Source organism: Rhinoderma darwinii, chromosome 4 (assembly GCF_050947455.1).
Source record: "Rhinoderma darwinii isolate aRhiDar2 chromosome 4, aRhiDar2.hap1, whole genome shotgun sequence".
NCBI classification, from domain to species: Eukaryota; Metazoa; Chordata; class Amphibia; order Anura; family Rhinodermatidae; genus Rhinoderma; species Rhinoderma darwinii.
Window position 1 is genome coordinate 39,008,600 of NC_134690.1, and position 22,142 is coordinate 39,030,741.

Consider the following 22,142-nt stretch of genomic DNA (forward strand, 5'->3'; position numbering starts at 1 on the left):
CGGGAGCAACATGCATCCCCATGCCCAGCCAGAGTTCCAGGGTGATTGCTGGAAGGACCCGGTGGGGGGGCAGCGGGAGCAACCTGCATCCCCATGCCCAGCTAGAGTTCCAGGGTGATTGGTGGTAGGTCCCGGTGGGGGGGCAGCGGGAGCAACCTGCATCCTCATGCCCAGCCAGAGTTCCAGGGTGATTGCTGGAAGGACCCGGTGGGGGGGCAGCGGGAGCAACCTGCATCCTCATGCCCAGCCAGAGTTCCAGGGTGATTGCAGGTAGGTCCCGTTGGGGGCCAGCGGGAGCAACATGCATCCCCATGCCCAGCCAGAGTTCCAGGGTGATTGGTGGTAGGTCCCGGTGGGGGGGCAGCGGGAGCAACCTGCATCCCCATGCCCAGCCAGAGTTCCAGGGTGATTGGTGGTAGGTACCGGTGGGGGGGCAGCGGGAGAAACCTACATCCCCATGCCCAGCCAGAGTTCCAGGGTGATTGGTGGTAGGTCCCGGTGGGGGGGCAGCGGGAGCAACCTGCATCCCCATGCCCAGCCAGAGTTCCAGGGTGATTGGTGGTAGGTCCCGGTGGGGGGCAGCGGGAGCAACCTGCATCCTCATGCCCAGCCAGAGTTCCAGGGTGATTGCAGGTATGTCCCGGTGGGGTGGAAGGGGGGGGCAGCGGGACCAACCTGTGTCCCTATGCCCAGCCAGAGTTCCAGAGTGATTGCAGGTAGGTCCCGTTGGGGGCCAGCGGGAGCAACATGCATCCCCATGCCCAGCCAGAGTTCCAGGGTGATTGCAGGAAGGACCCGGTGGGGGGGGGCAGCGGGAGCAACTTGCATCCCCATGCCCAGCCAGAGTTCCAGGGTGATTGCAGGAAGGTCCCGGTGGGGGGCCAGCGGGAGCAACCTGCATCCCCATGCCCAGCCAGAGTTCCAGGGTGATTGGTGGTAGGTCCCGGTGGGGGGGCAGCGGGAGCAACCTGCATCCTCATGCCCAGCCAGAGTTCCAGGGTGATTGCAGGTAGGTCCCGTTGGGGGCCAGCGGGAGCAACATGCATCCCCATGCCCAGCCAGAGTTCCAGGGTGATTGCTGGAAGGACCCGGTGGGGGGGCAGCGGGAGCAACCTGCATCCCCATGCCCAGCTAGAGTTCCAGGGTGATTGGTGGTAGGTCCCGGTGGGGGGGCAGCGGGAGCAACCTGCATCCTCATGCCCAGCCAGAGTTCCAGGGTGATTGCTGGAAGGACCCGGTGGGGGGGCAGCGGGAGCAACCTGCATCCTCATGCCCAGCCAGAGTTCCAGGGTGATTGCAGGTAGGTCCCGTTGGGGGCCAGCGGGAGCAACATGCATCCCCATGCCCAGCCAGAGTTCCAGGGTGATTGGTGGTAGGTCCCGGTGGGGGGGCAGCGGGAGCAACCTGCATCCCCATGCCCAGCCAGAGTTCCAGGGTGATTGGTGGTAGGTACCGGTGGGGGGGCAGCGGGAGAAACCTACATCCCCATGCCCAGCCAGAGTTCCAGGGTGATTGGTGGTAGGTCCCGGTGGGGGGGCAGCGGGAGCAACCTGCATCCCCATGCCCAGCCAGAGTTCCAGGGTGATTGGTGGTAGGTCCCGGTGGGGGGCAGCGGGAGCAACCTGCATCCTCATGCCCAGCCAGAGTTCCAGGGTGATTGCAGGTATGTCCCGGTGGGGTGGAAGGGGGGGGCAGCGGGACCAACCTGTGTCCCTATGCCCAGCCAGAGTTCCAGAGTGATTGCAGGTAGGTCCCGTTGGGGGCCAGCGGGAGCAACATGCATCCCCATGCCCAGCCAGAGTTCCAGGGTGATTGCAGGAAGGACCCGGTGGGGGGGGGCAGCGGGAGCAACTTGCATCCCCATGCCCAGCCAGAGTTCCAGGGTGATTGCAGGAAGGTCCCGGTGGGGGGCCAGCGGGAGCAACCTGCATCCCCATGCCCAGCCAGAGTTCCAGGGTGATTGGTGGTAGGTCCCGGTGGGGGGGCAGCGGGAGCAACCTGCATCCTCATGCCCAGCCAGAGTTCCAGGGTGATTGCAGGTAGGTCCCGTTGGGGGCCAGCGGGAGCAACATGCATCCCCATGCCCAGCCAGAGTTCCAGGGTGATTGCTGGAAGGACCCGGTGGGGGGGCAGCGGGAGCAACCTGCATCCCCATGCCCAGCTAGAGTTCCAGGGTGATTGGTGGTAGGTCCCGGTGGGGTGGAAGGGGAGCAGCGGGAGCAACCTGCATCCCCATGCCCAGCCAGAGTTCCAGGGTGATTGCAGGTAGGTCCCGGTGGGGGGGCAGCGGGAGCAACTTGCATCCCCATGCCCAGCCAGAGTTCCAGGGCGATTGCTGGTAGGTCCCGGTGGGGTGGAAGGGGGAGCAACCCGCATCTCCATGCCCAGCCAGAGTTCCAGGGTGATTGCTGGTAGGTCCCGGTGGGGTGGAAGGGGGGCAGCGGGAGCAACCTGCATCCCCATGCCCAGCCAGAGTTCCAGGGTGATTGCAGGTAGGTCCCGGTGGGAGTCAGCGGGAGCAACTTGCATCCCCATGCCCAGCCAGAGTTCCAGGGTGATTGCTGGTAGGTAAGGAGATCCATTTGGTGACCAAACAGCAGTGAAAATAAAAAGGCCCAAATGTCAAAGAATGACACTTCTGCTACTGAAAGTGAAACATTTGAAAGTGAAACATTTAAAATCAAGTTAAAGTGGGGTATGTTCAAAAATGTCAGAGGCGGTGGTGAGCAGCAGAGGCAGGCCGGGGCAGAGTTCCAGGGCCAGGGGGTGACGGCAGGCAGCGTAGGCCGGGGCAGAGTTCCAGGGCGGTGGGGAGAGGACTAGGCCTCAATCCAAGGAGATCCATTTGGTGACCAAGCAGCAGTGAAAATAAAAAGGCCCAAATGTCAAAGAATGCCATTTCTGCTACTGAAAGTGAAACATTTGAAAGTGAAACATTTAAAATCAAGTTAAAGTGGGGTATGTTCACAAATGTCAGAGGCGGTGGTGAGCAGCAGAGGCAGGCCGGGGCAGAGTTCCAGGGCCAGGGGGTGACGGCAGGCAGCGTAGGCCGGGGCAGAGTTCCAGGGCGGTGGGGAGAGGACTAGGCCTCAATCCAAGGAGATCCATTTGGTGACCAAGCAGCAGTGAAAATAAAAAGGCCCAAATGTCAAAGAATGCCATTTCTGCTACTGAAAGTGAAACATTTGAAAGTGAAACATTTAAAATCAAGTTAAAGTGGGGTATGTTCACAAATGTCAGAGGCGGTGGTGAGCAGCAGAGGCAGGCCGGGGCAGAGTTCCAGTGCCAGGGGGTGACGGCAGGCAGCGTAGGCCGGGGCAGAGTTCCAGGGCGGTGGGGAGAGGACTAGGCCTCAATCCAAGGAGATCCATTTGGTGACCAAGCAGCAGTGAAAATAAAAAGGCCCAAATGTCAAAGAATGCCATTTCTGCTACTGAAAGTGAAACATTTGAAAGTGAAACATTTAAAATCAAGTTAAAGTGGGGTATGTTCACAAATGTCAGAGGCGGTGGTGAGCAGCAGAGGCAGGCCGGGGCAGAGTTCCAGGGCCAGGGGGTGACGGCAGGCAGCGTAGGCCGGGGCAGAGTTCCAGGGCGGTGGGGAGAGGACTAGGCCTCAATCCAAGGAGATCCATTTGGTGACCAAGCAGCAGTGAAAATAAAAAGGCCCAAATGTCAAAGAATGCCATTTCTGCTACTGAAAGTGAAACATTTGAAAGTGAAACATTTAAAATCAAGTTAAAGTGGGGTATGTTCACAAATGTCAGAGGCGGTGGTGAGCAGCAGAGGCAGGCCGGGGCAGAGTTCCAGGGCCAGGGGGTGACGGCAGGCAGCGTAGGCCGGGGCAGAGTTCCAGGGCGGTGGGGAGAGGACTAGGCCTCAATCCAAGGAGATCCATTTGGTGACCAAGCAGCAGTGAAAATAAAAAGGCCCAAATGTCAAAGAATGCCATTTCTGCTACTGAAAGTGAAACATTTGAAAGTGAAACATTTAAAATCAAGTTAAAGTGGGGTATGTTCACAAATGTCAGAGGCGGTAGTGAACAGCAGAGGCAGACCGTGGCACAGTTCCAGGGCCAGAGTGTGATACTGTCCGCCGATAGATAACCCTTTGCACATTATCGTCATCATCATTATCAGCAGCAGTTGCTGTCAGCCAGCTCCAGAGTGTATGAGCGGGGTGTGCTGCCCATTGCAGCCCGGGGTAGAGGAGCCGTATGCAAGCTGTGCATGCCCGGTGGCAACAGTGTATGAGCTCCACAGCGCCAGCGGGGGGGGTGTCCCACTATGTCCCAAGCCGCCTGACATGTACTTCCGGTCGGCTAGGAGGTGGCATGTCACCTGGGCTGTCAGCCAGCCCCAGAGTGTATGAGCGGCGTGTGCCTGCACCCGTGGGGGGGATACAGGAGCCATGGGGAAGCTGTGCAAGACCGGGGGCAGCCGTGTAGGAGCTCTGCAGCGCCCGCTGTGGACTTCCAGGGCAAGAGCGGTAGGAGCGGCCAACTCATGCCGACCTCCTGGAACTCCCCGTCGGCCTCGCTCGCGGGTCGGTCCCGCTGATTTTTCTACCTTCATAATAAAAAAATCTTTTTTTTTTTATGGCATTTTCGGAAGCCTCAAGCCCACCTGGAGTTGCACGAGCAAGGCCACCTCGGCGACTCCTTCCGAAAGCGGCCGGGAGCCAGTTCCGAGTATGAGCGGTGTGTGCCTGCCTATGGCACCTGTGGGGGGATAGAGGGGCCCCGTGGGAGCTTGTGCATACCGGCAGCTTCCTTGTGGGAGCTCCGCAGCGCCCGCGGCGAGTCCCGTTGTGTCCAGCCGGCTGACAAGCACTTCCGGTCCCCGAAGGATGCATGTCAGCGGCGGTGTGCCCGCTCCGGTTATGAGCGGCGTGTGCCTGCCTATGGCATCCTTGGGGGGATAGAGGAGCCATGGGGAAGCCGTGCCAGCCCGGTTGCAGCCGTGTACCAGCTCCTCAGCGCCAGCGTCGGAGTTTGAGGGCTTTAGCGGTATGCACGGCCAACTCATGCCGACCTCCTGGAACTCCCCGTCGGCTTCGCTCGCGGGTCGGTCCCGCTGATTTTTCTACCTTCATAATAAAAAAATCTTTTTTTTTTATGGCATTTTCGGAAGCCTCAAGCCCACCTGGAGTTGCACGAGCAAGGCCACCTCGGCGTCTCCTTCCGAAAGCGGCCGGGAGCCAGTTCCGAGTATGAGCGGTGTGTGCCTGCCTTTTGCACCCGTGGGGGAATAGAGGAGCCATGGGGAAGCTGTGCATGCCCAAGCTTCAAACTGTCACCATGTCAACAGACATGGTGACAGCGTCCCGATCGCAAAGCAGGATTCAAACAGGACCAATCAGAGTGGTCCCTGTGCCGGAAATGAGCTGTGATTGGTCAGTACTGACAGGCCAATCATAGCGCAGGAGCAGTGTTGCCTGCCTATTGCACCCGTGGGGGGAATAGAGGAGCCATGGGGAAGCTGTGCATGCCCAAGCTTCAAACTGTCACCATGTCAACAGACATGGTGACAGTGTCCCGATCGCAAAGCAGGATTCAAACAGGACCAATCAGAGTGGTCCCTGTGCCGGAAACGAGCTGTGATTGGTCAGTACTGACAGGCCAATCACAGCGCAGTAGCAGTGGTGCCTGCCTATTGCACCCGTGGGGGGGATAGAGGAGCCATGGGGAAGCTGTGCATGCCCAAGCTTCAAACTGTCACCATGTCAACAGACATGGTGACAGCGTCCCGATCACAAAGCAGGATTCAAACAGGACCAATCAGAGTGGTCCCTGTGCCGGAAACGAGCTGTGATTGGTCAGTACTGACAGGCCAATCACAGCGCAGGAGCCGTGGTTTGCCGGCATCTCCGTCTCTGACAAGCTCTTTCCTGTCAGAGAGCTTGTGAGAGACGGAGACAGGAATAAATACAGTGCGTAAGTTAAAAAAAAACAGCGATCTGCCGCTTTTCTGCCCTTTTGTGCCCACTAACCTGTTTTTAGTTAGTTAGGTAGCACAAGTTTTTCAGTATGGCCAAAAGAGTCTTTTTAGCCGAGGAAGCATCTGCAATGCTGTGTTCCGACACGGACAGCGCAAGTGAAGGTGAGGAGCAGTTCGTGCTTCCATCTTCCTCTGCATCCAGTGACTCTGAATCTGCACCCCCCAGTCGGCGTAGAAGAGCCGTAGTTCCTGATCTGCCTGAGCTGACCTGGGAAGCTGCAGAGAATTATACCCCCCAGGTGCCTGAGTTTACAGCCCGCTCAGGCATTCAAATTGAAATGACGGGTTTCAGCCCCATTGATTATTTTAACCTTTTTTTTTCAGACTCCCTTTTAGCGTTAATGGTCCAGCAGACCAACATCTATGCGGAACAATTTATCGCCCAGAACCCTGACTCTTATTATGGGAGAAGCCAAAATTGGACCCCCACAAACCTAGTGGAATTGCGGAAGTTTTGGGGCATATTTTTAAGTTTTGGCCTAATAAAAAAGCCTAGGATTAGAGACTATTGGTCCCTTGATATTTTATATAACACCCCCATTTACCGCACAGTAATGCCAAGGAAGCGCTTCGAAGCCATCCTGAAATTCCTTCATTACAATGATAATAGCCAGTGCCCACCCCCACAGGACCCAAATTTTGATAGGCTATATAAAATACGACCATTGATTGCCCACTACTCCCAAATTTTTTCCCACGTTTATACCCCCCAGCAAAATATTTCGGTAGATGAATCCCTAGTCAGCTTCAAGGGTAGACTGCACTTCAGGCAGTATCTACCCAATAAAAGAGCCCGGTACGGCATAAAGCTCTACAAGCTGTGCGAAAGTGCCACCGGTTACACCTACTCCTTTAGGGTCTATGAGGGAAAAGACTCCCATATAGATCCCCCAGAATGCCCCCCTTTCCTTGGAATTAGTGGAAAGATCGTATGGGATCTTATCCATCCTTTACTTGGGAAAGGCTATCATCTTTATCTGGACAACTTTTATAACAGTGTCCCCTTAGTAAAAGTTCTCTTGTCCAGATCCACCTTGGCATGCGGAACAATCCGCAAAAATAAGAAGGGCCTCCCCAAAACATTGCTGGGTCAGATCCTAAAATTAGGAGAGAGCAAAGCTTTCTGCTGCGACAATCTGCTCCTCCTAAAGTATAAGGATAAAAGGGACGTCCTTATACTGACCAGCATACACGACAGCAGATGCAGCCTAGTCCCTGTACGTGGATCCACTTCCCAAGTCCCAAAACCATATTGTGTACAGGAGTACAACAAGTATATGGGTGGCGTTGACCTGTCCGACCAGGTTATAAAACCATACAACGCCATGCGCAAGACCAGAGTATGGTATAAGAAGCTGTCTGTGCATCTTACACAGATGGCTTTATACAACGCCTTTGTCCTCTATAGATATGCCAGCAGTGGAGGTACGTTCCTGCAATTTCAGGAAAAGGTCATAAAGTCCCTGATGTTTGGTAACCAGGAAGGAGAGGGCAGTTCATCTGGCTCTTCCGTCAGTAGGATAATTCCCGGCCAGCATTTCCCGACAGAAATCCCCCCCACTGAAAAAAAAAAGAAGCCCCAAAAAAAATGCCGTGTGTGTGCCAAGCGAGGCATTCGTAAGGACACCACATACCATTGTGAGACATGTCCCACAAATCCCGGCCTGTGCATGAACCAATGTTTCAAAATATATCATACCTCCTTGGATTTTTAATTTATTTATTCATTATTCACCTTTTCTGTCTCCCATACTGGCCATGACCAATTATTAATTTTTCTACTGACCAGCCCCATTTAAAATTTGATCATTTAAAAATTGTAAAAAAAAACCACCTAAAACAAAACTAAAAATTCTCACTATACCCCTAGATAATTTCCTCAATGGGTGTAGTTTCCGAAATGGGGTCACTTGTGGGGGGTTTCCACTGTTTAGTCCCCTCAGGGGCTTTGTAAATGTGACAAGGCCTCTCAAACCATTCCTGCTAAATGTGATCTCCCAAAGCCAAATGGCACTCCATCCCTTCTAAGCCATTCCCTGTGTTCAAATATCCGTTTATTACCACATGTGGGGTATTGTTTTACTCGGGAGACATTGCTTTACAAATTTTACGGTGCTTTTTCTCCTTCAGTCCTTGTGGAAATGAGAAAAAAAATGGCTAAACCTAAATTTTCTTTGAATAAATGTTGATTTTAATTTTCACGGCCTACTTCCAATAAATTCTGTAAAAAACCTGTGCGGTCAAAATGCTTACCATACCCCTAGATAATTTCCTTGAGGTGTCTAGTTTCCCAGATGGGGTCACTTGTGGGGGGTTTCCACTGTTTAGTCCCCTCAGGGGCTTTGTAAATGTGACAAGGCCTCTCAAACCATTCCTGCTAAATGTGATCTCCCAAAGCCAAATGGCACTCCATCCCTTCTAAGCCATGCCCTGTGTTCAAATATCCGTTTATTACCACATGTGGGGTATTGTTTTACTCGGGAGACATTGCTTTACAAATTTTACGGTGCTTTTTCTCCTTCAGTCCTTGTGGAAATGAGAAAAAAAATGGCTAAACCTAAATTTTCTTTGAATAAATGTTGATTTTAATTTTCACGGCCTACTTCCAATAAATTCTGTAAAAAACCTGTGCGGTCAAAATGCTCACCATACCCCTAGATAATTTCCTTGAGGTGTCTAGTTTCCCAGATGGGGTCACTTTTGGGGGATTTGTACTGTTTTGTCACTGCAAGAGCCCTTCTAACAAAATAAGGCCCCAAAATCCACTAGGTGTTCCTTTGCTTCTGAGGCCTGTGCTTCATTCCAGTAGCACGCTACGACCACATGTGGGATATTTCCTAAAACTGCAGAGACTGGGCAACAAATATTGAGTTGAATTTCTCTGCTAAAACCTTCTGTGTAATAAAAAAATAGTATTACAAATTTATTTCTGCCAATAAATATGAAATTTGTAAATTCCACCTCTACTTTGCTTTAATTCCTGTGAAATGTGTAAAGGGTTAAGACATTTTCTAAATGCTGTTTTGAATACTTTGAGGGGTGAAGTTTTTAAAATGGGGTGACTTTTTGGGGGTTTCTAATATATAAGGCCCTCAAAGCCACTTCACAACTGAACTGGCCCCTGTAAAAATGGCCTTTTGACATTTTCTTGAAAATGTGAGAAATTGCTGCTAAAGTTGTAGGCCTTGTGATGTCATAGAAAAATAAAAGGATGTTCAAAAAACGATGCCAATCTAAAGTAGACATATGGGTGATGTTAATTAGCAACCATTTTGTGTGGTATAACTGCCTGTCTTACAAGCAGATACATTTAAATTGAGAAAAATGCTAATTTTTGCAATTTTTCGCTAATTTTCGGTGTTATTCACAATTAAATATAGAACATATCGAGCAAATTTTGCTAGTAACTTAAAGTGCAATGTGTCACGAGAAAACAATCTCAGAATCGCTTGGATAGGTGAAAGCATTCCAGAGTTATTACCACATAAAGTGAACATGTCAGATTTGAAAAATGAGGCTCTGTCAGGAAGGTCAAAAGTGGCTAGGGCGGGAAGGGGTTAAAGTAGTAAAATTAAAAAAAAAACATATACATTTGGTATCACCGTAATTATATTGAGACGCAGAATAAAGTTAAGTTGTCATTTTTACTGCGCGGTGAAAGCCCTAAAAACGAAACCCAAACAACTATGGAAGAAGCACATTTTTTTCAGTTTCCCAGTACATTATATGGTACTTTAAATAGTGACAATAGAAACTAAAACTCCTCCCGCAAAGAATAAACCCTCACACCACTCTATTGACAGAAAAATAAAAAAAGTTATGGCCAGGGCCAATTCTTGCTTTTCTGCTGCCTGAGACAAAAATTTAAATGGAGCCCCCAGATTTTGATTGACATCCCCCTGGCTGTTCTACATCACGAGAAGCCTCCTCCAATTCTTACAGATACGACGTTGCCTGTACTGGCCTGCGCAGTGCAGCTGGACAGAGTAAACCTCGCTGCAAGGTGTATGCCCAAGTAGTACAAGGCAATGGCGCATCCGAGAAAGTTGGAGGAGACTAATAGTGATGTATAACAGCCGGGGAGATGTCAATCAAACATGGAAAGGTGGGTTTGGAGACAGGACTATGTGACTGTTCAGGATAGCGGCACCGCCCCATGACTCTTAAATGAGTAATTAGCATATAGTGTGCGCAGTTTTAAAAGTTGATTTTATAGATTTTGCTGCATCTGAAAAAAAACACACAGGGGAATGTTTGGAAATCATATCAGGTCATGTAATACTGCATGGTGGAGGTTCAAGGGTTAAAACTACCTGACAGGTTCCCATTAAATATACAATAAACTGAAAACAACTCCATCTGCCCTGCAATTTTATTATTATAAATATATCCTATATAATTACAACATCAGTACCAAGCTCTGACATATACGGCACCAGAACCAAGCTCAATACATATATACAATACCAGAACAAATCTCAATACATATATACATATATACAATACCAGAACAAATCTCAATACATATATACAGCACCAGAACAAAGCTCATATACATATATATATGTAACGTCTATGGCCACGGTCTGTCGTTCTTACTTACCCCTCGACAACCATGGACGTCCTGCTGCTGTGCTGCATCGTCCCCCTGTGAGGCGCCGGCATTCACTTCCGGGTATCGAGCCTGTCTCTTGGAGGGTGCACCTGGAAATCATCATAATCAACTCCTGAATTCCTGGACTATAAGAGGGTCACCGCACTTCTTATCCTCGCCTGAGCGTTGTTGTTGTTTCCCTTAGACTGTCTTGCAAATGGTCTCCTAAGTGTCTTCCAGCTTCCCAGTGTTCCCCGTACCTGTATCTGGTATCCTGTTTCCCGTGCTATCAGTACCATCCTGGTCTACTACCGTGCTGAACTGTTGAACGTGTTTTGCTGCATCTCCACGCCTGTTCTGCAGCACCACGCCTGACGTCTACCTGCCGCCTGGTCCCATCCAAGCCTGCCTTGCTACTGCCTACATTGCCTCAGGTACACTTTTCTGTACTATAGACCCAGTACGATACCTGTTTTTCCAGCTGTTTGGCCCAGTGGGTTCACACCCCGCATCGTGACAATATATATATATATATAAACACCAGAACCAAGCTCAGTACATATATACAACACCAGAACCAAGTTCAATACATATATACAGCAACAGAACAAAGCTCAATACATATATACAGCACCAGAACAAAGCTCAGTACATATATAAAGTCGCAGAACCAAGCTCAGTACAGATATACAGCACCAGAACCAAGCTCAGTACATAAATACAACACCAGACCCAAGCTCAGTACATATATACAGCAGCAGAACCAAGCTTAGTGCATAAATACAGCACCAGAACCGAGCTCAGTACATAAATGCAGCACCAGAACAAAGCTCAGTACATAAATACAGTACCAGAAGCAAGCTCAATACATATATACAGCACCAGAACAAGCTCAGTACATATATACAAAACCAGAACAAAGCTCAGTACATAAATACAACACCAGAACCAAGCTCATACATACATACAACACCAAAACTTAGCTTTACACCTATATACAGCACCAGAACAAAGCTTACTACATATATACATTACCACAACCGAGTTCAGTACATCTATACAGCACCAGAACAAGGCTCAGTACCTATATACAACACCAGAACTAAGCTCAGTACAGAAATACATTACCAGAATCAAGCTCAGTTCATATACACAACACCAGAACCAAGCTCAGTATGTAAATACAACACCAGAACCAAGCTCATTACATAAATACAGCAACAGCACAAATACAGCTTAATTTAGTGCAACCCCTGGCGTATAGGTTTGAACGGTGTAAAACTACAGCTCCCAGCATGGACCGAACAATGGTAAGGATATGCTGGGAGTTGCTGTTTCACAAAAAAAAAATATCATACCACCCATCATCTCGCTGCAGATCATACAGTGACTACGGCACTGTTTAGGGGCAGAATAAACATTCACATTAAGTGACTCACCGGTCTTTTCAGATTCTAGTTGTTCTTTTTCTCTTTTCTTCTCCTTCTGCTCCAGACCTCTATGACGACTTCTCCCAGCCACAGCCCATCTCTGCTGTTTGCCGCTCAGATGTCTTCAGCTTCTCACTTTTCAAACATTTCTGCACCTATAAACAAAGATAAAAACACACTACACTCCAAAATTTAATAGTGCCATACACTACACCTCTAATTATAATAGTTCCATACACTACACATCTAATTCTAATAGCACCATACACTGTGTCCCTGATTGTAATAGCACCATACACTGTGTCCCACACACACAGTGCTCCCTGTAGATAGTGCCACCATAGAGCCCCCTGTAGATAGTGTGCTACATATAGCCCCATGTATATAGTGCCCCACATATAGCTCCCCTGTAGATAGTGCCCTACATATAGCTCCCCTGTAGATAGTACCCCACATATAGCCCCCTGTAGATAGTGTCCCATATATAGTCCCCTGCAGAACGTGCCCTACATGTATCCCCCTGCAGATAGCTCTCTACATATAGACCCCTATAGATAATGCCCCACATATAGCCCACCCTGTAGATAGTTTCCCACATATAGTCTCCCATGTAGATTGTGCCACACATATAGCTCCCCCTGTATATAGTGCCCCACATTTAGCCCCCTGTAGATTGTGCCCCACATATAACTCCCCTGTATATAATGCCCCACATATAGCCCCCTGTGGATAGTGCCCCACATATAGCTCCCCTGTAGATTGTGCCCCACATATAGCTCCCCCTGTATATAGTGCCCCATATATAACCCCCTGTACATTGTGTCCCACACATAGCCTCCCCTGTAGATAGCGTCCCACATATAGACCCCCTGTAGATAGTGTCCCACATATAGCTGTCCCTGTATATAATGCCACTCACACTTTTAAGTGGAAAAAAAACTTTACATACTCACCTTGATCCCGTTACCGCGCAGGCCTGAGCAGGTCTAATGGGGCTGAACGACGCAAATGGCGGGATGACGTCATTGCGCCACTTGTATCGTTAAAAAGCACTCATTGGCAGAGCAGAATGACTTGCTCCGCCAATCAGCGCCTTTCAACAACGGAAGCAATGATGTCATCGCGCCGCTATCGGCGTTGAAAGGCGCTGATTGGCAGGGCAGAATGACTTGGCCCGCCAATCAGCGCCTTTCAACAATGAAACAGATAAAAACAAGGACATTTATGCAAAAACACCGAAAAAGGCCATACTTACAAATGGACACAGCCAGGTCTGAAACGCTGATGAAGGCGAGTGAGCAGGTGCTTTAAATAATAATAGCCACTCCCACTAGTCTTGAGGGGAGTGGTATGTGGTGCATGGGATGTGTAGTAAGAAATAATAAATGAATAGTGTATGTGCAAGTGTAATAATGTAAGTGAAATATAGGGGGCAGTAATGAGTAAAGTGCCTAAAAAAATAAATGAATAATGGGATGCAAGTGTGTGAAACATGGAGGGATAGTGTGTAGGTCATAAGGCGCAACGTGACTAGCCAGGTAGAAGCCTATTTGTGACGCCTTGATAATTCATAGAGCGGGCTACCCTGCTTGCTAGGCCAAACAACAACACACCATGCTCTCCCAGCATCAAAGACCTGGCTGTGTCCAAAAGAAGCGAATATAAGTAATAATGAAAAATACCTGGGGTATTAGTGATCATTTTGGCCAAAAGGACGCAAGCTCGCAATCCACGACAAGGATCCCCAGACTTGCGAGTCCCTAACTGGAGCGATAAGCTCCTGATGTACAGACAAAACAGATAAAAACAAGGACATTTATGCAAAAACACCGAAAAAGGCCATACTTACAAATGGACACAGCCAGGTCTGAAACGCTGATGAAGGCGAGTGAGCAGGTGCTTTAAATAATAATAGCCACTCCCACTAGTCTTGAGGGGAGTGGTATGTGGTGCATGGGATGTGTAGTAAGAAATAATAAATGAATAGTGTATGTGCAAGTGTAATAATGTAAGTGAAATATAGGGGGCCGTAATGAGTAAAGTGCCTAAAAAAATAAATGAATAATGGGATGCAAGTGTGTGAAACATGGAGGGATAGTGTGTAGGTCATGAGGCGCAACGTGACTAGCCAGGTAGAAGCCTATTTGTGACGCCTTGATAATTCATAGAGCGGGCTACCCTGCTTGCTAGGCCAAACAACAACAGACCATGCTCTCCCAGCATCAAAGACCTGGATGTCATTGTGCCGCTATCGTCGTTGAAAGGCACTTATTGGCAGGGCAGAATTACTTGCCCCATCAATCAGCGCCTTTCAACAATGGAAAGGCGAACACTCGCGAGACAGATCACACAGCACAAGCTGATTAGATAGTGTCACAGCGATAGTAACACGCCCCCATGCCATTTACATGACTGGGACTTTCTAATATACTGTATAAGGCCCTCAAAGCCACTTCAGAATTGAACTGGTCCCTAAAAAAATAGCATTTTGAAATTTTCTTGAAAATGTGGGAAATTGCTTCTAAAGTTCTAAGGCTTGTAATATCCTAGAAAAATAAAAGGACGTTCAAAAAACCATGCCAGCATAAAGTAGACATATGGGGGATGTTAATTAGTAACTATTTTGTGTAGTACTACTGTCTGTTTTACAGGCAGATACATTCAAATTTAGAAAAATGCTAATTTTTGCAAATGTTCTCAAAATGTTGGTGTTTTTCACAAATAAATATTTAATTTGTCGACCAAATTTTTTTCCCTTACATAAAGTACAATATGTCACGAAAAAAAAGTCTCAGAATCGCTTGGATAGGTAAAAGCATTCCAGAGTTATTACCACATAAAGTAACACGTCAGATTTGAAAAAATCGGCTGTGCCTCAAGGTTTAAGGGGTTCAAGGGGTTAATAAATGATGTATAGTTTTATTATTTTTATTACTCCTGCTAATCCTTCTTTGTCTTATTACTAGTATTAGTGGAAGTATTAGTTGTAGTATCTATAGTGTCGCTCCTCCTTTTTCATTTAGATTGTAAGCTGTTGTGGGCATGGACCTCACTCCTTTTGTCTTATTGTTTGTTCAATTGTTTTGATAACTTTTTACATTTTTCTTATTTGTTATTATTATTATTATTATTATTATTATTATTATTATTATTATTATTATTATCAGGGGTAGTAGTAGCGGTTATAGACAACAATAATTATATAGTCTTTTATTTCTGCTACTACAACTGCTACTAAAAATAATAATAATAATAATAATAATAATAATAATAATAATAATAATAATAATAATAATTATTATTATTATTATTATTATAAGAAAACCACAAAGAAAAGTTAGTATTATTAGTACATATAGCGTATTTTTATTAGAATTATTATTATACTTCTCCTATGCTATAATAATTGCTGCCCTATCTCTCCCTCCGAGATCCAGAACGTTGCCTTTACATCTCGACATAGTTATTATGTCCATCTAGTTACACAGAAGCTCTAATTTCGTGGAGTGGCACAGTTCTGTTATTCACATTTTTTGAACTGAACAAATTACATTTCTTATAACATAACCTAGATTTGGCACCTTGCTGCTTTTACAATTACCTATTCTTTTTATGTAGTCACCCATTTTCACCTATCATAACCACTGTAATTATATGACCTCATATCCACAGACGACATCTTTTTCCTACTTACAATTACCTTACTAACTATTACATTTAAAAGGACACTTTTGTTCCCTGTTTTTTTTCTGCCTCGATCAAATGCCAGCACATTTTATGAAAGTTCTTCACATTTATTGATTTTTTTCTTTCTTCACTCAATGTTTTTTTTCAAATTTGTTTAAATTATTTTACTTCATTTTATCTTATTCAAGTTTTTGTTGACTTGAACAAGTATGATGGTTGTTTATATAAAAACAATAATGTTCTTGTGTAATATGCTGAATTTATTGACTATGAATGCTGTATTCTTAAGGAGCATCTGTCTACTCTGATACCTTCTCTCTAGTACTATCTATTGGAGGTAGCTTCCCTATAGGTCAATGCCCAGCCCATGGAAGAGCCTTGAAACATGACTAGGGATTTTAGCCCCCTCCATTGATTTACAGGGAAGCCACCTCAAATAGATAGCACCAGAGAGATGGTTTTCCTTCTTCCAGAGAATTCATTTATTAAAAAAGGCATCTCAGAAAAGTAGACCAGCCTCTGAGAATACTTGCCATGAAGCATAGCCTGTAAGGGCACGTACAGATGTAGCGCATATGCTGCGGATTTCCACTGAGGAAAGGCTGCAGTGAAAATCCGCAGCTGACTTTTTTTTCTTTGGTTTCTGTTGCTTTTTAGGTATCTTAGTGCAGAGGTTGCAAAAAATAACAGTGCGGAAACCAGCTTGCGGTGTGGAATTTACATGCACAGTCTGTTGCGGAGAAGCCTCAGATTTTTACTGCGGATTTCAGTCTTTGAAATGCAGAAGCTAAAATCTGTGGCAAGTCCGCTACAAAATGCACCACATCTGAATAAACTGTCAAATATGCAAACTTGCTGCATATTCGTTGCGTAATTGCTGCGAATTTGCGGCAAAATCCGCAGCAGTAAATTTACGCCACGTCTGAACATGCCCTAAGACTCCATACCAGCAGCGTCTCTTCAATGAGCAACCAGCACCTCCTACCTTGCGCTGTTTAAATAAATACTTGCATTCCCCATTAAATAATAATGCTAGAGCACCTTTTCTTAGAGCTCCGCATTGTGCCTGTCCTCTTTCAAACCTCCTAGGAATAGCTGAATAAGTTTTCAACTGGTTGTGACTGATCCCCTTGTCAAAAGAGCATGACCCCCCACACTCTGACAGTGTCCAAGCAGTGCTGGATTAGGCCAGAATGTGTAGGGACACACTCCATTGACAAGGGAATTGGTAACACCAAGATGTCAAATCATACATTCATTTCTAAGAGGAACAACAGAGGAATAGCACGATGCACGGTTCTATGTAAAAATGCTCAGAATTGTTATTTCACAGGGCATACAATTATTTAATAAAACAGACATAGCTATAATGTTTAACCTTGCTCATCAATCAGGGAAGTGGGTGAGTTCACACTAAAATGCCTGTATTCCTACCTCAGTGCCATTCGTTGTTGTGTGAGCTCTGCTACACTAAAGAGTTTGCTGTGATGTGTCTGGACTCTGTCTTCTATTGCAGGTATCCATTTGTTATCCTGTATCCAGTGTTGGACCCCATACCCCATATTAGCATCTGTGCCTAATTCTGATCTGCATCCTGAATCTGTACCCTGATTTTGTACCCTTTGGGCATGCTGATTGAAGGAAAGGAGCCCTTGGGGTATAAACCTAATTCTGGAATCTGATCCTGTTTTGTAACCCTGGGACCTGTTGTGTATCTTGTACCCCTTACCCTGTGGCTTTACCCAGAGTCCCAACCATGAGCCTACTGAGACTCCATGAACATATTAAACTTCTATTCCTTTTACTCTGCTATTAATACTATCAACATACTAATAATAACAGAACTATGTGCTGTGGTAAAGAACCCAAAGGGGTGGCCTCAGCTTTATCAATAAATAACATATAACTTAAACTGCCATGAAAAATATCTTTAAAACCATAAACTTAGCAGAAAAAAAACAAATTTTGTCTGCCTCCCCTGCGGACCGCAGATAGCATGTTAAGCTTTTCATATTCCTTCTTCAGGACATTATTAATATCCACCACGCGGTGACATCTGAAAAACAAGGAAAAAGCAGCAAAATAAAGACAGTAAATAAGGAAATAAGGGACAGAGAAATAGAAAAAGAGAACGAAGTACAGAATATATTAAGGGAGTCTGGGCCGGACTTTCAGATCCTGCTGAAGGTAAGATACGGGGTAAAACAACTTGTACCTTCTTTTATACCTTTGTACCCTCCCCACTGCCATTGTAACCCCCTGAAGAGCACTGGATTGCCTGGGCCTTCCTGGTGGTTGTTCTTATACCACTGACTCAGCATCACCATACCTCCCAACTTGCAACCGATGCGGCACGCGTACCGGCAATTTTTTTTGCTTTTAAGCCACGTCTCCTACCTCACCCAATCCCTGGCCATACACACCCGGTTCAGCCCACATGGTATCATGCCCCCATAGTACCCCCACACAGTATAATGCCACTACAGCTGCCCCCCACACAGTATAATACCCCATAGTGTCTCTCACAACTTATAATGCCAAAATTACTACCCCTGCACAGGATAATGCCCCCAAAGATGCACCCATACAGTATAAAGTCAACACAGATGCCCCATATAGCATAATGCCACATAGCTTTCCCTATATAGCATAATGCCCCATAGCTGCCCCATAGCTGCCCCATACAGTATAATGCCCTCATAGCTGCCTCCATACAGTATAATGCCCACACAGACGCCCCCATACAGTATAATGCCCCATAGTGCAACAATGCCCCTGTAGATAGTGTCACAGTGCCCACTGTAGATAGTGCACACATAGATGTGCCAGTGCTCACATAGTGCCCAAGTGCCCACATAGTGCCACATATAAAGTGCCAGTGCACACATATTAAGCACCAGTGCAGAGAGTGTAGAGAGTGCACCCATGTAGAGTGCTACACTCCCCTTAAAGATAGTGCCACCCTGCCTGTAGATAGCGCTAACACAAGAGAGAGAAGAGATAGAGAAGAAAAGAGAGAGAGAGAAATACAGAAAGAGAGAAGAGACAGAGAAAGAGAGAGAGAGACAGAGAGAGATAGAGGGAGAAAGAGAGAGAGAGAGAGAGAATGGTTTTAGAAAGGAACCATTCAGGATGATTAACAAAGGAAATCTCTGTATTTCAGGATTGCTGAAATTCCATTCAATGATACGACCGTCAACAAGAAGCAGAAGAGAGAGTTTTTATAGGCCGAGGTGGAGATCTCGCAATGATGGAGAAGGAGTAATGTCAGGCCCAGGTCCATCGTTAAGCCAGTAACAAATCTCTAGTTATACTTTTGTTCAAAAGGGGGAGAGGACTCTTAATGACTGGAAGGTGCCTACTTCACTGCTACATCTCCAACAGATCAGGTCAATGAGGGCATGTAACTGGATGCACACTCTATACCAGAGTGACAGTAGTTTGTAGCCCCGATCTAGAGATCGCAGGCAGATAAGAGTATTTGTGCATGAGTGTAAATACACTATATGGACAAAAGTATTGAGACACCTACATATTACACCTACACATGGCATCCCATTCTAAATCCATAGGTATTAATATGGAGTTGCTCCCTCTTTTGTAGCTAAAACAGCCTCCTCTCTTCAGGGTAGGTTTTCTACAAGATTTTGGAGTGTCTGTGGGAATTTTTAACCATTCATCAAGAAGAGAATTTGTGAGGTCAGACACTGATGTTTGACCTGGCTTACAATCTCCTTTCTAGGTCATCTCAAATGTGTTTAATGGGGTTGAGGTCAGGGGTCTGTGTCGGCCAGTCAAGTTCTTCCACCCCAACCTCACCCAGCCATGTCTTTATGGCCCTTGTGCCCTGGGACACAGTCATGCTGGAACAGAAAAGAGCCGAACCCCAAACCATTCCCACAAAGTTAGAAGAAAACAAATGTCCAAAATGTCTTGGTTTGCTGGAGTATTAAGATTTCCCTTCACTGGAACTAAGCGGCCAAACCCTGAAAAACAACCCCATAACATTATCCCTCCTCCACCAAACTTTACAGTTGGCACAATGCAGTCAGGCAGGTAACGTTCTCCCGGCATTCACCAACCCCAGACTCATCCATTAGACTGCCAGATAGAGAAGAAATTCATCACTCCACAGAACACGTTTTCACGCTCCAGAGTCCAGTGGCCGCGGCTTTACACCACTCCATCCGACGCTTGGCATTGTGCTTGGTGATGTAAGACGTGCATGCAGCTGCCTGGCCATGGAAACCCATGTCATTAAAGAGGCTCTGTCACCAGATTTTGCAACCCCTATCTGCTATTGCAGCAGATAGGCGCTGCAATGTAGATTACAGTAACGTTTTTATTTTTAAAAAACGAGCATTTTTGGCCAAGTTATGACCATTTTCGTATTTCTGCAAATGAGGCTTGCAAAAGTACAACTGGGCGTGTTGAAAAGTAAAAGTACAACTGGGCGTGTATTATGTGCGTACATCGGGGCGTGTTTACTTCTTTTACTATCTGGGCGTTGTGTATAGAAGTATCATCCACTTCTCTTCACAACGCCCAGCTTCTGGCAGTGCAGACACAGCCGTGTTCTCAAGAGATCACGCTGTGTCGTCACTCACAGGTCCTGCATCGTGTCGGACGAGCGAGGACACATCGGCACCAGAGGCTACAGATGATTCTGCAGCAGCATCAGCGTTTGCAGGTAAGTCGATGTAGCTACTTACCTGCAAACGCTGATGCTGCTGCAGAATCAACTGAAGCCTCTGGTGCCGATGTGGCCGACACGATGCAGGACCTGTGAGTGACGTCACAGATCTGCACTGCCAGAAGCTGGGCGTTCTGAAGAGAAGTGGATGATACTTCTCATCAGAACGCCCAGCTAGTAAAAGTAGTAAAAACGCCCCGATGTACGCACATAATACACGCCCAGTTGTACTTTTACTTTTCAACACGCCCAGTTGTACTTTTGCAAGCCTCATTTGCATAAATACGAAAATGGTCATAACTTGGCCAAAAATGCTCGTTTTTAAAAAAATAAAAACGTTACTGTAATCTACATTGCAGCGCCGATCTGCTGCAATAGCAGATAGGGGTTGCAAAATCTGGTGACAGAGCCTCTTTAAGCTCCTGGTGCACAGTTTTTGTGGGGATGTTAATATAAGAGGAGGTTTGGAGCACTGCAGTTATTGAGTCAGCATAGCGTTGGCGACTTTTATGCGCCTCAACACTCGGTGACCCCGCTCTGTAACTTTACGTGGTCTCTACTTCAAGGTGAATTTGCTGTCGTTTTTAAACGCTTCCACTTTACAATGATATCAAATACAGTTGATCATAAAATATCTAGAAGGGAAGAAATTTCACAAACTGACTTGTTGCAACGGTGGCGTCCTATTACAGTACCATGCTCAAATACAGTAAGCCCTTTAGAATGACCCATTCTTTCACAAATGTTTCTAGAGGCAAACTGCGTGACTAGGTGCTGGATTTTATACACCTGTGACAATGAGACTGAAAGGGAATGAATGGCACTAAATGAAACATCTGAATTCATTGATTAACCCCTTAATGACAAGCCTTTTCACGGCAGTCATTAGTGGGCTTTATTCTGATGCAATAGCCTTTTCACGGCGCTGCATCAGAATAAATAAACAGAGCAGGGAGCTGTGAAATCTCCCTGCTCTCAGCCGCCAGAGATTTCATAGATTTCATTGTCTGCTCGAACGTGTGAGATCGATATTAGTATCGATCTCACCCGTTTAACCCCTCAGATGCGGCACTCAATAGCGAGCGCCGCATCTGAGTGGTTTTGGAGAGAGGGAGGGAGCTCCCTCTCATCCCACTGACACCCGGCAATAAGATCGCCTAGTGTCTGTCACCGATGACAGCCGGGGGCCTAATAAAGGCCCCCAGGTCTGCCGGTAGTAAATTCCTGCTAGGTCAGGCCAGAGGCATGGCCTAGCAGATGTCTGTCCGTTTTAAACGGACAGGCATAATACACTGCAATACCAAATAATTTTGAAAAAAAAGTAGTAAAACATACAAAATCTATACAAATTTGGTATCGTTGCAATCATAACAACCCGTTGAATAAAGTTATTGTGTTATTTATACCACACGGTAAACGGCGTAGATTTAGGACACAAAAAAGAGTGGCTAAATTTCTGGGTTTTTTTCTATCACCCCCCCAAAAAAAGTTAATAAAAGTTAATCAATCAATAGTATGTACCCCAAAATGGTGCTATTAAAAATTGTCCCACAAAAAACAAGACCTTAAACAGCTGTAGATGTCGACGCAAAAATAAAAAAATTAAAAAGTTATAGCTCTTTGAATGAGACGATGGAAAAACATAAAAAATGGCTTGGTCATTAGGGCACAGAATGAAAGCAGGGGGAAGGGGTTAATAGGTGTGACCCAATACTTTTGTCCATATAGTGTATTTGACGT